General features: G+C 33.0%; 1 long non-coding RNA gene across 1 annotated transcript; it reads left to right on the forward strand.

Annotated features, from left to right (window-relative positions):
• The first annotated feature begins 4,941 nt into the window (after positions 1-4,941).
• LOC139813719 (uncharacterized) lies at positions 4,942-6,011 on the forward strand. The gene is made up of 3 exons (XR_011732224.1): positions 4,942-5,128; positions 5,224-5,434; positions 5,511-6,011. It is a non-coding gene; the product is annotated as an uncharacterized lncRNA (long non-coding RNA).
• Positions 6,012-15,817: the final 9,806 nt, after the last annotated feature.

Raw genomic sequence — 15,817 nt, forward strand, 5'->3', positions numbered from 1 at the left:
GGTATTCATAGTCGATTCTTATATTTAAGACCATCTTAAGTACAATCTTAAGATGTCATTAACCAATCACAGAGCCGTATTAGCATCTTAAGATATTACTTAAGACGGTCTTGAAATAAGATCTGATTATAAATACCGGCCTTTGACTATGTTTACACGGCCCGATTTACGCCGAAGTTATAACAATCGATGTTATAACTACTGACGTTAAATGCCGTGTAAACGCTCTTTTACGACGAAGTTACTAGAGTCTCTATAGGGACTCTAAAGTCGACACAAGTGTCACTCTATCTTTGTTGTTCAGTAGATGTTGAAAAAGGACAGAATGACGCTTGTGTCGACTTGAGTCGCTAAATGAAAAGCAACCCGTGATAACTTCGTCGTAAAAGAGCGTTTACACGGTATTTAACGTCAGTAGTTATAATATTGATGTTATAACTTCGGCGTAAAGGTGGAAGCACATAAAATTGCAGGAGCCATAAGCAGAAGGCAGAAGCCATATGCGCATGCGCTATGGTATCTGTAGAGCTCTACAGATACCATAGCGCAAGCGCATATGGCTTCTGCTTTCTGCTTATGGTTCCTGCAATTTTATGTGCTTCCACCTTAAATCGGGCCGTGTAAACGTAGTCTATAACGATTAATATCTCGCTTGGTCATACATCGTGCGCACTGTGAAGGGTCCCGGCACATAAAAAAAACTTAAGCAGTAATGCTGGGTCTACAATGCGAGTCGTGGGTCGTAGGTTGTAGGAAATTGACCAATAACAGTCGATTATTTTTCTCAAATTCGACTGTGATTAGTCAATTTCTTGTGACTTATGGCTTGCGACTCGCATTGTAGACCCCACATTAGAGCCAAAGTACATAACATGGCGTAGCGATATACGATGGTCGTAGCCCTCGACCCTCGACCTGACAAATCACAGAACTTAAAACATATATAACGCAGGCAGTAGCGAATCAGTACCATTGATTTCCTTAAGGCCATTGCACGTAACAAAGTTTTAGTCATAATCGTAAGGCCGTAAGAAAATAGACCAATCACACTCGACTATTCTTCAAGCTCAAGGAGAATAATCGACTGTGATTGGTCTATTTTCTTACGGCCTTACGATTATGACTAAGGGTGCGTTCCCACTATACGCGTTGCGCGTCGCGTTACGACGTCGCGTCATGAGTTATCCAATCAAAACGTTTCATTTTATGACGTCATTTCCGACAAGATCTCGCGTCGGAAATGACGTCATAAAATGAAACGTTTTGATTGGATAACTCACGACGCGGCGTCGTGACGCGACGCGCGACGCGTATAGTGGGAACGCAGCATAAGGCTTTGTTACGTGCAATGGCCTTTACTGCTTAAATTTTTCTATGTGCCCGGGTTCTTAAGGCTATCACACGTACAAAAATTTTAATTATAAGCGTTAAATTATAAGCGTTAAATCGTAAGCATCTTAATCAATCACAGTCAAGTGTTTTAAAATTTAATAAGAGAACTCGCTTCCTAGAGTTTCTAGCTAGCGATATTTTTATTTCCAAGAGACAAATTCTACTATTGGATATTATTTTATCATGTGTTGGATGTCGAGATCAGTATGAATCCTCTATGGAAGAAAAAGCGTCGGTTTATTCCGCGAAATGAGATATTAATCGTTAAAGTTAACGATTGCTCAAGGTTACGTTTGCTTCTGGCACATCTATTAGTGCCCGTCTACAATAGGTGTTTTAAGTTCTAAGCCCTAAGAAATTGACCAATCAATTATTCTCCTCAAATTCAACTGTGATTGAACAATTTCTTAAGGCTTAAGCGGGGAGCACAGACTTTTGCATAACGCATAATGCGTAAGCATAAGAAAATTGATTGGTCCATATACATGTGCATAAAGAAATAGACCAATCAATTTTCTTATGCGTATTATGCGTTATGTAAAAGTTTGTGTTCCCCTCTTTAAGCTATATCCACACAAACTTGCATAGGTGCATAACCATATGCATAACGAAACGGATTGGTCTATTTCCTTATGCACATGTATATAGACCAATCAATTCTCTTATGCTTATGTTTATTGCGCTATGCAAGTTTGTCTGGATAGACCTTTAGGGCTTAAAACACCTATTGTAGATGGGCACTTATACTGACGAAGTGTAGCAATATGAGCATGACAAATTTTCTAACCTGTAAGGGGATTCTCTAACTCCTTAACGACAGTTTCGGTATCGTTGTGCAGCTTTTTTATTATATATAATACCTGCGCAACGATACCGAAACTGTCGTTAAGAAGTTAGAGAATCCCCGTACTGTAGCGGATGTCTGTATATAACTCCTTAACGACAGTTTCGATATCGTTGCGCAGGTATTAAATATTATAAAAAAACTGCACAACGATACCGAAACTGTCGTTAAAGAGTTACAGAATCCCGCCTCTAAACAGACATCAACTTTAACGATTAATATTTTGCTTCGCAGAACAGAGCAACACTTTTTACTGCCAGATTCTTTTGTTTCGTATAAAAACGCGTCCAATGGACATAATTTTATTGATATCAAGGTTGATGGGGTTAAGGTCTATCCAAACAAACTTGCATAGCGCATAAACATAAGCATAAGAAAATTGATTGGTCCATATACATGTTCATAAGGAAATAGACCAATCCATTTCTTTATGTATATGCTTATGCACCTATGCAAATTTGTCTGGATTGACCTTTAAGCGGGGAGCACACACTTCGGCACAACGCATAATACGTAAGCATAAGAAAACTGATTGGTCTATTTCCTTATGCACATGTGTATGGACCAATCAATTTTCTTATGCTTACGCATTATTCGTTGTGCCGAAGTGTGTGCTCCCCGCTTTAAGGCCATTGCACACAAAATTGCATAGGCTGCATAAGCGTAGCATAAGAACGCTGGGCCAATGAGCATCTTATGTAAATTAATATACCGACTTTATGCTGGATGCTCATTGGTTTAGCGGTTTTATGTTACGCTTATGCTAAGCTATGCATTTTGTGTGCGATGGCCTTTAAAGCGGGGAACACACACTTCTGCATAACGCATAATGCGTAAGCATAAGAAAATTTATTGGTCTATTTTCTTATCCACATGTGTATGGACCAATCAATTTTCTTATGCTAACGCATTATGCGTTATGCAGAAGTGTGTGCTCCCCACTTAAATTGAATAATTATCGGTAGCATTACATGTTTGTAAATCAGATACGATGGACTCTGACCAATTAGCAGAATATTACGATCACGTGATCCTTGGCGCATCTTCATTTACATGGCACGATTTACGCCAAAGTTATAACATTGATGTTATAACTAATGACGTTAAATACCGTATAAATGCTCTTTTACGACGAAATTATTACATCGATTGTAGTAACTTCGTTGTAAATGAACGTTTACACGGCATTTAACGTCAGTAGTTATTAATGTTATAATTTTAGCGTAAATCGGGCCATGTAAACTGTAGTCATATTTAAGACCGTCTTAAATACAATCTTAAGATGTCATAAACCAAACACAGAGGCTGGGCTTAAGACAGTCTTGAATAAGACCCGACTATAAATACTCTCCTAAGGAAATAACAGTTTGGATTTACTAGCGCTTAGGGCTTAAAACACCTATTGTAGACTAGGACTAAAGCCAGTATTAGAGCCGATCTACAATGAGTGTCGTAAGTCATAAATTATAAGAGATGACCAATCACAGTTCATTATTCTTTGACCGCAAGAAGAATAATAGATTGTGATTGGTCAATTCAATTCACGATTTACGACACCTATTATTATAGACCGCCCCTTAGGGCATATATTATGAAACTGTTCTGACTGGATTCCGATCGGAATTTACTCCGTTTTCCATGGAAAATACAATAGAAATCTAGTGAATAATTGAATAATTCTGATTGAAATCCATTGTAAACAGTACCATAAAGGTGAGTTTTCATGGACAGTGAAGTGCAGCAGCAGCGAGCAGCATTTTACTGCCCATGAAAATTCAACATAATACGTGCACAGATTACGTATTGATTGATTAAAGATTGAAGAGCGTCCAATCAAACTATGGCCGATATTCATAATCAGATCTTATTTCCAGACCGTCTTAAGTAATATCTTAAGATGCTATACGGCTTTGTGATTGGTTAATAACATCTTAAGATTGTACTTAAAACGGTCTTAGGGCCGATTTACAATGCGTGTTGTAAGTCATGAGTCGTAAGAATTGATCAATCACAGTCCATTAGTCCCGATCTACAATCGGTGTTTTAAGCCCTAAGTCTTAAGAAATTGTTTAATCACAGTTAAATTTGAGAAAAATAATTGACTGTGATTGGTCAATCCTTACGACTTACGACTTACAACACCCATTATAGACCGGCCCTTAAATATAAGAACCGACTATGACTATGTTTCCATCGAGGGTTTAAATCGGGTCAGAGTCAACCAGTTAGCCAATGGTTATGCTGGTTATAACGGAATTAACCTAATTGCAATTGTAACCAGCATAGCTATTGGCTGACTTGGCTGACTCTGACCCGATTTGAACCCTCGATGGAAATATAGTCTATGAATACCGGCCTATATCACCGCAATCTGCATTGTAATTAGGCTTGTTCGCGTTGCTTGAAATCCCTAAACATTTTTGCACTTGAAATGAGATAAATATATATTCGGCCGTTGGAGAGAGAGAAAGCGAAGATGCTGAGTGCAAAAAGTGCAAGCAACGCGAACAGACCCATTGATAATATAGCTGCGTTCAGCAAACAAACCAGCGCAGTGAATGCTCAGTGATTCTTAATATGATTGGTTTTTGTCTGGATATAAGTGTAGAAACCAATCATAACGAAGAATCACTGAACGCTCACCGAACTGCTTTGCTGAACGCATCAATAAAGCATCATGGGATAACCTACAATTTATTCGGGAAGAAAGCACGTGCATAGTTGATTGAAGTCAGTTCTGCCAGCATTTTAGTGGTTCGTACCTATTAATATTAATTAATAGGTACGAATGTACTAGATTCTCGTCAACTTAAATTAAGCCAATTATCAACTTCCCCGACAAAGTCGAAGGACCTTGCAGCGCGTTATTGGTCTTTGTCATGCCTTTCTAAGGTAACTGCTCATATCTTATGCACGACGTAATAAAATTTAATAGTTATGATGTAAAAATGTTACATTGTAAAAATTTATATTTGCGTTCTTTGCAGTCGATGGCACCAAATAGAATTAGGTAGAAGCAAAGCTGATGAAGGACAGCAAATCGCTGTCTCTCAAAGACGTCAAGATCGTCATTAACAAAAATAAAGTCACGTATAACTTCAAGACTTCAAACCCCAACACGAATCAATTGGTATCTACTAAATAAAGTTCGTAATCTTCAAAGCGAACAAATAAAGGATGTTAATATTGTTATGCAAGGTTTGTATTTTTATAAAGGTCTTTGTGTGTAAAATCTTATAGATTTTATCTCTTCTTATCTATAAATTGTTCTTAGGTGTCACATCTTCATCGTATGTCATGTTACGACATCGAACTCAACGAAATATTCCAGATTTCCTGTGTCGTGGCTTTTAGCCATCGAAAGGTGATGGTGCAGTCATGACAAAGCACGTCATCGAGCAAACGAGTACCTCAATCTTAAATTGAAGTCGAGGCAACGTCACATAATAGAGCAAACTGTTACATATAGTGTAAAACTCACTAGATCTTTTGCGTTTTTCATTAATGTTCTGATTTTTGTATGATGTTAAAGCTTCTTCTGTAACACGGAGATATCTTAAATAATAATTTATATTACTATTTTAAAAAGTGTCTAAGAATACATACCAAAACTATTACGAACAAAGAATACACAGTATATGTACAGTGACGTAGTATATTTAATTTATCATTTTTAAAAATAATAGGAATGAATTTCATGTTTATCAATAAAATATTGAGTATTAATATGTTATATAGAGAAAAATAAAAATAAATGTACTATGTATGTAGCACTTACAATATGAAGCTATATTTAAAGAAGTTGATAATATTAAAAGAAAACTCACTACAGAATGTTGGAACATCTGTCTTCCCTATAGATAATCACAGTCACCGTTTTGTGTATCAGTCTTATTTATATTTCTATTATCATCAACGCAGCTTATTAATTTTATTATAATCTAATATGAATGGTAGTAATATATTTCATGTACACACGCGGTCATTAATACCTGGACACCGAAAAATGGATGCGTTTCGGAAACTCACTCTTCGTCTCTTTCTAACTTTCCCCCTTAGAAAGAGACGCAGAGTGAGTTTCCAAAACGCATCTAATTTTCGGTGTGGCATTAATGACCGCGTGTGTACATTAATAAAATATGAAGTATTAATATATAGGTAATGTAAAAAGATAAAAATTAATTATTAAGTTGCACTTACAATGACACTTACTATTGACTATATATATGTATACATATGAAGAGTTTGATAATATTGAGAGAAAGTTTACCACAGAATGTTGAAATATCTGTATTCCCTAGATAATTACAGTGACCATGTCGTGATCATATCTTATTTTCATTTCTGTTATCATCACAGTCTATTTATTATGATGTAATATAAAACGACAAAAATAAATAAATATATAGGTCATTTATAATATTAGAATTATTTTTATATAACCGTTCAAAATAAAATCTATATATATCTATATATACATATAAACAAATGTCCTGACTGACTGACTGACTGACTCGTCAACGCCCAGCCCAAATCCTTAAACCTAGAAATATGAAATCGGGGAATATATTCCTTCTATAACATAAGTATCCACTAAAAAGGAATTTTTGGAAATTCGACCCTTAACGAGATGAAAAGGGATAAAATGTTTTCATGGATTCCTCGACGGGCAATACCAGACAGCTTAAGCTAATTAATTATGAAAGTTATAATCATTATTATTTTAATTTATAATTAAATAATGCTTTTTAAAACCTAATTTAATTTAAGTTATTGAACGCACAATCGTTCTTTTCTATTTTTTTCGCTTTTTTTATACTGAATAAAAAATTCTTCTCCAAAATAAGAGAAACTACGCAAATAATTGTAAGAAAATACAAAACGGTATGAAAATCCGAAAAAAGTTTTTGAATTATAGTTTTCCGTTACTTAAGTTAAGGTTAGGTTAGTGTATTTCTTTACGTGATATAAACAATTCTAAATATATTATTCAAACGATTCTAAGTATATAATTCAAATTGAAAGTATTTATCCACATTTGAATAATACATATGAATATTATAAGACCTTTTGTTGGTAAAATTCGACAATTAGGGCTTACACGAAAAATCAATTAGGAGGAGGTAAATTTTATGTATTCTTTGCCCCCTTTATCCGAAACTGTTGATAAAATTTGGGGGTCAAGAGACAATTCCCCTTCCAGTTATATATGTTCTAAGGTATTAGACAGTACACATATCAGTAAATTACTTCCCTTAGCACTGACAGAAACTCTGCTATATTTCTCAAACTATTTTTGTTCATAACTTTTAAATAAGCAATGACCGCCGATTAAGTTATAAGGAAAAGTTACTTATAGAGTCATGTCCTTGACAACATATTTGAAAATTATGGAAATCGGGGGTGACTCCCTAATACTAAATATTTACCGCATTTTTTCTTATTTTCATGACGATATCTTAGAAAATACAAGCGACCTCTTATCAACAGTTTCGGATTCTGGGGGCAAGAATACATAAAATCATAAAATTTATCTCCTCCCGATTGATTTCTCGTATAGGCCCTAATTGTAGAGTTTTACCCTTTTGTTTGAGTTTAAAGTTTACAAGAGAAATAAACAGAAAAGTACGATCTGTATAATGTAGATCAGCATTTATGCAATATACATATATAGAATATATATTGCATATATATTTTAGCAAAGCAAAAAATTAGTTTATTTATTTTCTCGTATTTTCTCTTACTTTGGATAATTTTTTAATATCTGTATATAGAAAGCGAAAAAAATAGAAAAATATAAATGTGCTTGATCGATAATACAGATGACTCCAACATCTTCTAAAGGGGATCCTAAAGTCCTTTTACCGATTAAACGCAATAATTTAATAACAACTTTTCGTATATTACAGATTATAACATTGAAAATAAAGAAATATGTAATAGTATATTGTGCACCAAGGGACGAAAGTAGCGTTTTTCAGACGAGTGTGAAGTTTGCCGCCCGAGCCGAAAGCGAGGGCGGTAAATCACACGAGTCTGAAAAAGCTTTCGCCCCGAGGTGCACACGATATTTTTTATACTACCTTTACGGAAAGTTCGACTTCCATGCCTAGAGAAAGACGAGAGTGGTCAATTTCAAGCAGGACTTACTTTCCTCCCTAGGGCAGAAAGTGGTTACTTTCCGCCCGCTATGCCGCCCTGGCGTAAAATTGACCGCTTTCGCCCCTCTCTACAGGCATGGAAAGTCGAATTTTCCGTGGAGGTGTTGTGAAAAAACAGTTTATAGTTAGTTTACATCTTTGTTTTTTTTTATTAACGTTTTTCTTTACTGTTGTAAAAATTGTCACTAAATATATATAATGTAAAAAAAATATTAGTTGAACTTGTTTAAAATTGTATTATCGCCTACATTGTGTGTATATTACACACATCTTTCTTCTTCTTATTAACACTTTTTTTTACTGTCATCAAAATCCCCATTAGATATACACGATGTCATTAAAATACTCACTAGATATATACAATGTCGTCAAAAAATTTTTATCAATTGGACTTGTCTAAGAGAGTAATGTATTATTGCCTACATTGTTTGAACTATTTTTATAACATAGAAAAATAAAAAATGTGAGAAAATAGTTTATAGCTCGTTTATATCTCTATTTTCATTATTAACAGCGTTTTTGTTACTGTCGTTAATATCCTCACTAGATATATACATTGTCGTCAAAATATATAGTGTCGTGAAAATAATCAATTCAGCGCTTCGAATTAGTTTGACGACGTCGTCAAACTATTTGATAGACCGCTACACTTTTGACGACAGTTGTCAAAATAATCAGAAGTCGTCAAAGTAGTCAATGCGTACTAAAAATTGTCGTTAAACTATTCGATTCACATATATATATATATATATATATATATATATATATATATATATATATAGATGAATGAAAAGAAAAGTAATTCATAATTTTTTATTTTACATTTAAAAGGTCAACTTTTTTATAATTACTAGACCAAAGTTTATTTTTGCATATTATTACTATACATTGTTTATATATAAGTTAAAAAAAAAAGATATTTACCATTCGATTTAATAAATCTTATAACTGGATAAACTTCCCAGTCTTCTGTAGGATCATGCTGATTAATAACTGCTCTACGAATTTTATCGCTATCATCAAATGGAGGCCATTGTAATGTTTTAAAATCATCTGATAGCCATTTAGATGGAACCACTCTTTTTCCATCGTCATCCTCAATGATAGCGAAGGCTTTCATTTTTCAAATGTAATATAATCAACTATTTTGTAAATGACAATTTTGTACAAAGTTATCTATTTAAGTATTATCTGAATATATGATAAAATTATATTATTAAAACATACAACTTCTTAAAATTATACATATAATGTATACATATATAATGTAACATAATTAACAACTTCATATTTTCTATGCATATTATATTATTTTCTTTTACATTGAATAAAATAATAATAATAATTTATAATTTAATTTTATTTTATATGTATAATAAAAATAGATTTCAATTAACAAGTCCTTTTTTAATTTTAAAGGATATTGTGAATTATATATAAGAAATGTTGAAATTAATTTACTACAAATATTGCAATAAATTTATAAATTATAAAATATATTATTACGTTGTTGTAGTGTTATACATTTATTATACATATAATATTTCATTATAATGATACATATGTATGTATTATAGGAAATGCTACAAATCCATTTTTATACGAAATTTTAAAAACTTGCACGAATCATATCACAAGGCCAATCTTTAATAACATTTGATTCAGTTACAACATTAATACCTAGTTTACTACTAGAAAAACGTGGCAGAGAATATAAATAACTTTCTTGTATACACTCTTTTCCAATTACATACACAATACTTTTATATTTTGCAAAATTTAGAACATTAACAATGGTATTATCTGTAAGTAAAACGCAGTTATTTCTGTCATCACTAATGTCAATACGCCACGAATTTATTGTCAAAATTTTGTATTGACAGTGATATTTCCGAGTATTTGTAACAACACCGTTATAGTGACATTTCTGAACATTGATTTCATTTTCTTTTACATTGAAATTATTTTTTATGTCATCTGTTATACATTCGTCATATTCTACCAGTCTTCTCGCGATTTGCTGCAACGCTTGTCACTTTTTCTTAATAATTTTTTTAAAGAATAAATATAATTTTCGAATGGAAAGGCGCTGAAAGCCTCCAATGGACCGTACTTCTTAACATCCTTAGGTAGGTGTATTAAATTATGCACATTAAATGTAACATTTCCTTTGCCATAAATTTTTTGAAAACTTTCTACAAAAAGTATTAACAGTTGTTCTGCATACTGAATATTTCTAGAATCCAACACTAAAATGGAATTTGTAAGAATCGAGATACTAACATAAAGCAGTAAAAAATTATTATAAACATCTGATGTTACAATATCCTTTAAAATTACGGGGCCGAAATACAGTAAAAAATGACGAAATTCTGTGGCTTTCCAAAGTTTCCAATAAGAAAGAGACCTTGAACGTCTATTAAAATCAAAAGGTAAAACATATTTCAATTTTTCCAAATTGTCTGAAATTTTTTCAATTTGCGTTTCTGATGATTTATAACTTTTTTTTTTACGTCCTTTATTTCCCAACCAATGCCTTATTATTTGCCTCATTACACCAATAAACACTAAATGCATAGGATCTAATGGTACGTTTGATACTAAGCCTACATAAGGCAATAAGTTTAAAATGGTTGAGCCATGTTGATAATCTCTATTGTACTCTAAATTTTTAAATTTTTCATCACTTCGTAAATGTGTATTGCAATATATCTCTAAGCTTTTACGATCTGCTAATGGGAAACAAACTGAATTATAATATTCGCCTTCAATAAGACATTTGCTGCAACTATTGTAGCCGCTAGGATATTTTGTATTTAAAATAAATGATTTGGCAGGTGCATCGCATATAAATGCATGAATTCTTACGTTATAAATTTCATTATTGTGTGTAAATCCATTATTTATTAATACTACTGCTTCGTCAACAAAATTTTTCAGGAAAACGTTTGGATCCTGAGGTTTTTTAATTCCATGATAAATACCTACAACATGTACAGTGGGGAGCATTAATGAGTTCCGTTACCCGGTGAGCTACGGTGCAGAGCGGTGCAGGCGAGCGCGCTACGTTACTGTCACGGTCGATAAAAGGTTCAAATACAGAACCGCGAACGCGTAAAAATGGTCAGTCACGCTGTATTGCTCGCGCGTGCATTTGATTAAAAAAACATTTTTAATACAATTTGATGCACACAATTAATACGTATTACATACAATATAATAATCATAGATGATTATGTAATTATAATTGTATTGTGCATCTGCAACTAATATTCCACCGACTAAGTATGTGTTTACTGGAATAATATAATTATAGATCATATGATAATTATAATTACAACATAATTACTTATAATTATTCTATTGCATATGAAAAATTATTTCGCGATATTTTATAATTTTTACGATGTCGTATTATTTTCAGTATCTTATTTATAAGTAAATAAAATATTAAAATTAAAAGCTAAGTAATGTTACGGCCGATATTCCGAGCAATATTAAAGTATTAATAAAAAGCTAGGTATATATTCATTTTGAATTATAATTATCGAGTCAACGTTTCGACTTGGTCTTTCTCAGGGCATTACATTCAAACTTACAAGTGATATAAATAAAAATAATAATAATTGTTGAAGTTCACATTATCAACACTGAAAATTATAGTCATCGCCGATGGAACGATTACGACACGCAAAAGAAATAAGGTCAAAGCCAACTTCGAATTAAACGCCGTTACAGACTACATAATTACAATAATTATTACCGATTACAATAAATCCTGATCTGAGTTGCAGCTGACGGAGATGCTAATTTCGTGCATTTTCCGTATATTTTAAAAGGGGCAATCCTCTGTATGATCCTGGTATCAGCCATGCTCAACGTCGGAAATTGTCATGTCCGATATTAAATGGAAGTAGAGATCGGTGTTGCGCCAAGAACCTTTGAAATATACAGAAAATGCACGAAATTAGCACCTCCGTCAGCTGCAACTCAGATCAGGATTTATTGTAATCGGTAACAATTATTGTAATTATGTAACCTGTAACGGCGTTTAATTCAAAGTTAGCTTTGACCTTATTTGTTGCTAATTTGTTGCTCGCAACACAAGTGTAAATAACAGCGGAAAATCTCAGCGTGCGGATAGTCATTAGAGTAAAGTATCAGAAAAGAATTTGGTGCTCGTTTAAATTTGTTACTGGCGTATTGTCTGAATTTGTTGCTCTCAATATATTCAAGTTCCAAATTTGGTGCTTACAAAATAAGTATAAACAATAGCGGAAAACCTCAGCGTGCAGCTAGTTACAAGAGTAAAGTATCAGAAAAGAATTTGTTGCTCGTTTAAATTTGCTACTGGCGTATTGTCTGATCTTGTTGCTCTCGATATATTCAAATTCCGAATTTGTTGCTTGCAAAATAAGTATAAACAATAGCGGAAAACCTCAGCGTGTAGCTATAGTTATAAGCGTAAGGTATCAGAAAAGGATTTGCTTCTCGTTTAAATTTGGTACTGACGTATTGTCTGAATTTCATGCTAAGATGTTTTCCGCTATTGTTTATACTTATTTTGCAAGCAACAAATTCGGAACTTGAATATATCGAGAGCAACAAGATCAGACAATACGCCAGTAGCAAATTTAAAAGAGCAACAAATTCTTTTCTGATACTTTACTCTTGTAACTAGCTGCACGCTGAGGTTTTCCGCTATTGTTTATACTTATTTTGTAAGCAACAAATTCGGAACTTGAATATATCGAGAGCAACAAATTCAGACAATACGCCAGTAGCAAATTTAAACGAGCACCAAATTCTTTTCTGATACTTTACTCTTATGACTATCCGCACGCTGAGATTTTCCGCTGTTATTTACACTTGTGTTGCGAGCAACAAATTAGCAACAAATAAGGTCAAAGCCAACTTTGAATTAAACGCCGTTACAGGTTACATAATTACAATAATTGTTACCGATTACAATAAATCCTGATCTGAGTTGCAGCTGACGGAGGTGCTAATTTCGTGCATTTTCTGTATATTTCAAAGGTTCTTGGCGCAACACCGATCTCTACTTCCATTTAATATCGGACATAACAATTTCCGACGTTGAGCATGGCTGATACCAGGATCATACAGAGGATTGCCCCTTTTAAAATATACGGAAAATGCACGAAATTAGCATCTCTGTCAGCTGCAACTCAGATCAGGATTTATTGTAATCGGTAATAATTATTGTAATTATGTAGTCTGTAACGGCGTTTAATTCGAAGTTGACTTTGACCTTATTTCTTTTGCGTGTCGTAATCGTTCCATCGGCGATGACTATAATTTTCAGTGTTGATAATGTGAACTTCAACAGTTATTATTATTTTTATTTATATCACTTGTAAGTTTGAATGTAATGCCCTGAGAAAGACCAAGTCGAAACGTTGACTCGATAATTATAATTCAAAATGTATATATACCTAGCTTTTTATTAATACTTTAATATTGCTCGGAATATCGGCCGTAACATTACTTAGCTTTTAATTTTAATATTTTATTTACTTATAAATAAGATACTGAAAATAATACGACATCGTAAAAATTATAAAATATCGCGAAATAATTTTTCATATGCAATAAAATAATTATAAGTAATTATGTTGTAATTATAATTATCATATGATCTATAATTATATTATTCCAGTAAACACATACTTAGTCGGTGGAATATTAGTTACAGATGCACAATACAATTATAATTACATAATCATCTATGATTGTTATATTGTATGTAATACGTATTAATTGTGTGCATTAAATTGTATTAAAAATGTTTTTTTAATCAAATGCACGCGCGAGCAATACAGCGTGACTGACCATTTTTACGCGTTCGCGGTTCTGTATTTGAACCTTTTATCGACCGTGACGGTAACGTAGCGCGCTCGCCTGCACCGCTCTGCACCGTAGCTCACCGGGTAACGGAACTCATTAATGCTCCCCACTGTACACTCTTTAACTCGGAATCTTTGCATAAAATTGTCCAAACGCCTTTTTCTGAAGAATTATCTGATATAGGAGCACCATCAACATTAATCAATAGATTTACAGTGGAAAATTTATGTTTTAATATAAGACGGTTTTCAATAATTTTTTTGATGGCATTTGTTAAGCCTATATGACAATATTGTCCGTTATCCATATTTATAACATTAGTTGATTTTGGCGTTTTTAATAAAGTACGGGAATCTTTAGGAAATTGTGTGTTAGTGTTTTTATTTAATATCGACAACAATGAATTTATAGCATTATGAGGAATTTTGAATTGTTTTGCCCAATATTTAATTTCATTTGGGAATTTTTCATTTTGCGCTGACTGCATATTTTAAATAATCAAATAAATTATCATCACAATGTTGATGCTCATCATGTACACTACTATCAGAACTACAATATAAAATACTATCAGCGTCACTATTACTGTGTCGATAAGTGATAGAACTAGCAATACTTGTGGCATCGTCATCTTTATAAGTAGATAAACACTGATCAACATAATCAAATTTATTGTCAACATGAATTTCATTAACTTCAGTCTATGATGGATTTGTGTCCCTTGTTATTACATTTTCTAACATATTTATATTATTATCAGAATCTATATTTATATCAATATCACTATCTACATCTTTATGTATTGTTAATTTTTTTTTAAATATAGCAAATTCTTTTTTAATATCTTGTAACTGAAGTACACTTTGTTCTTTTGCTAAACGATAAATTTGCCTTTTACTTTGAGCTATTTCCCCTTTCCGTACTCTTGGCATTCTGATTTATTACACAAGAAAATATGATAAAATATAATTTTAATTATTACCTTATTTTGAGAACAGCGCAGAATTAAAAACTCGCTTAGCACAAACAATAAATTTTAAACCTGTATAAAAAGAGGTTAGGTTAATAAAAATTAAAACAAATGTAAAATATATATATAACTATAATATACGTATATATATTTTATACTTACTATATACTTAATATTAATCAGACAATTATTGGCTCGGAAGCTAATCGCCGAATCTCTTCTTTCTGTGTCCGTACTATCTTTTTGTTTAGCACTTTTATAGCCACGGGCGCAATATATTTGCCATAATTAATGCTCACGAAGACAATAACTATTGTAAGATGGTCGAGTTTCAAGTTTAAGGACAACCTTTATTAAGCGCCGATGCCTCGATCCCCGCCTGCTGCATACGATATGCTTTATAATCCTGTCTACAAATGGCATGTTAAATCGATACTCGCATCTCTCGATCATTCTCGAAAGTCTAGAAGTTTATTGTTAACTCATCTTTTCCGCAATGCCGATTGGTCTCTTCTCTTGGTGCGCTAACTTCGTGAGCGGCTGTCATTGGCTGCGTTCAGCCGATACTCCGCTAGCCTAGCA

The sequence above is a fragment of the Temnothorax longispinosus genome, chromosome 5 (assembly GCF_030848805.1).
Source record: "Temnothorax longispinosus isolate EJ_2023e chromosome 5, Tlon_JGU_v1, whole genome shotgun sequence".
Lineage (NCBI taxonomy): Eukaryota > Metazoa > Arthropoda > Insecta > Hymenoptera > Formicidae > Temnothorax > Temnothorax longispinosus.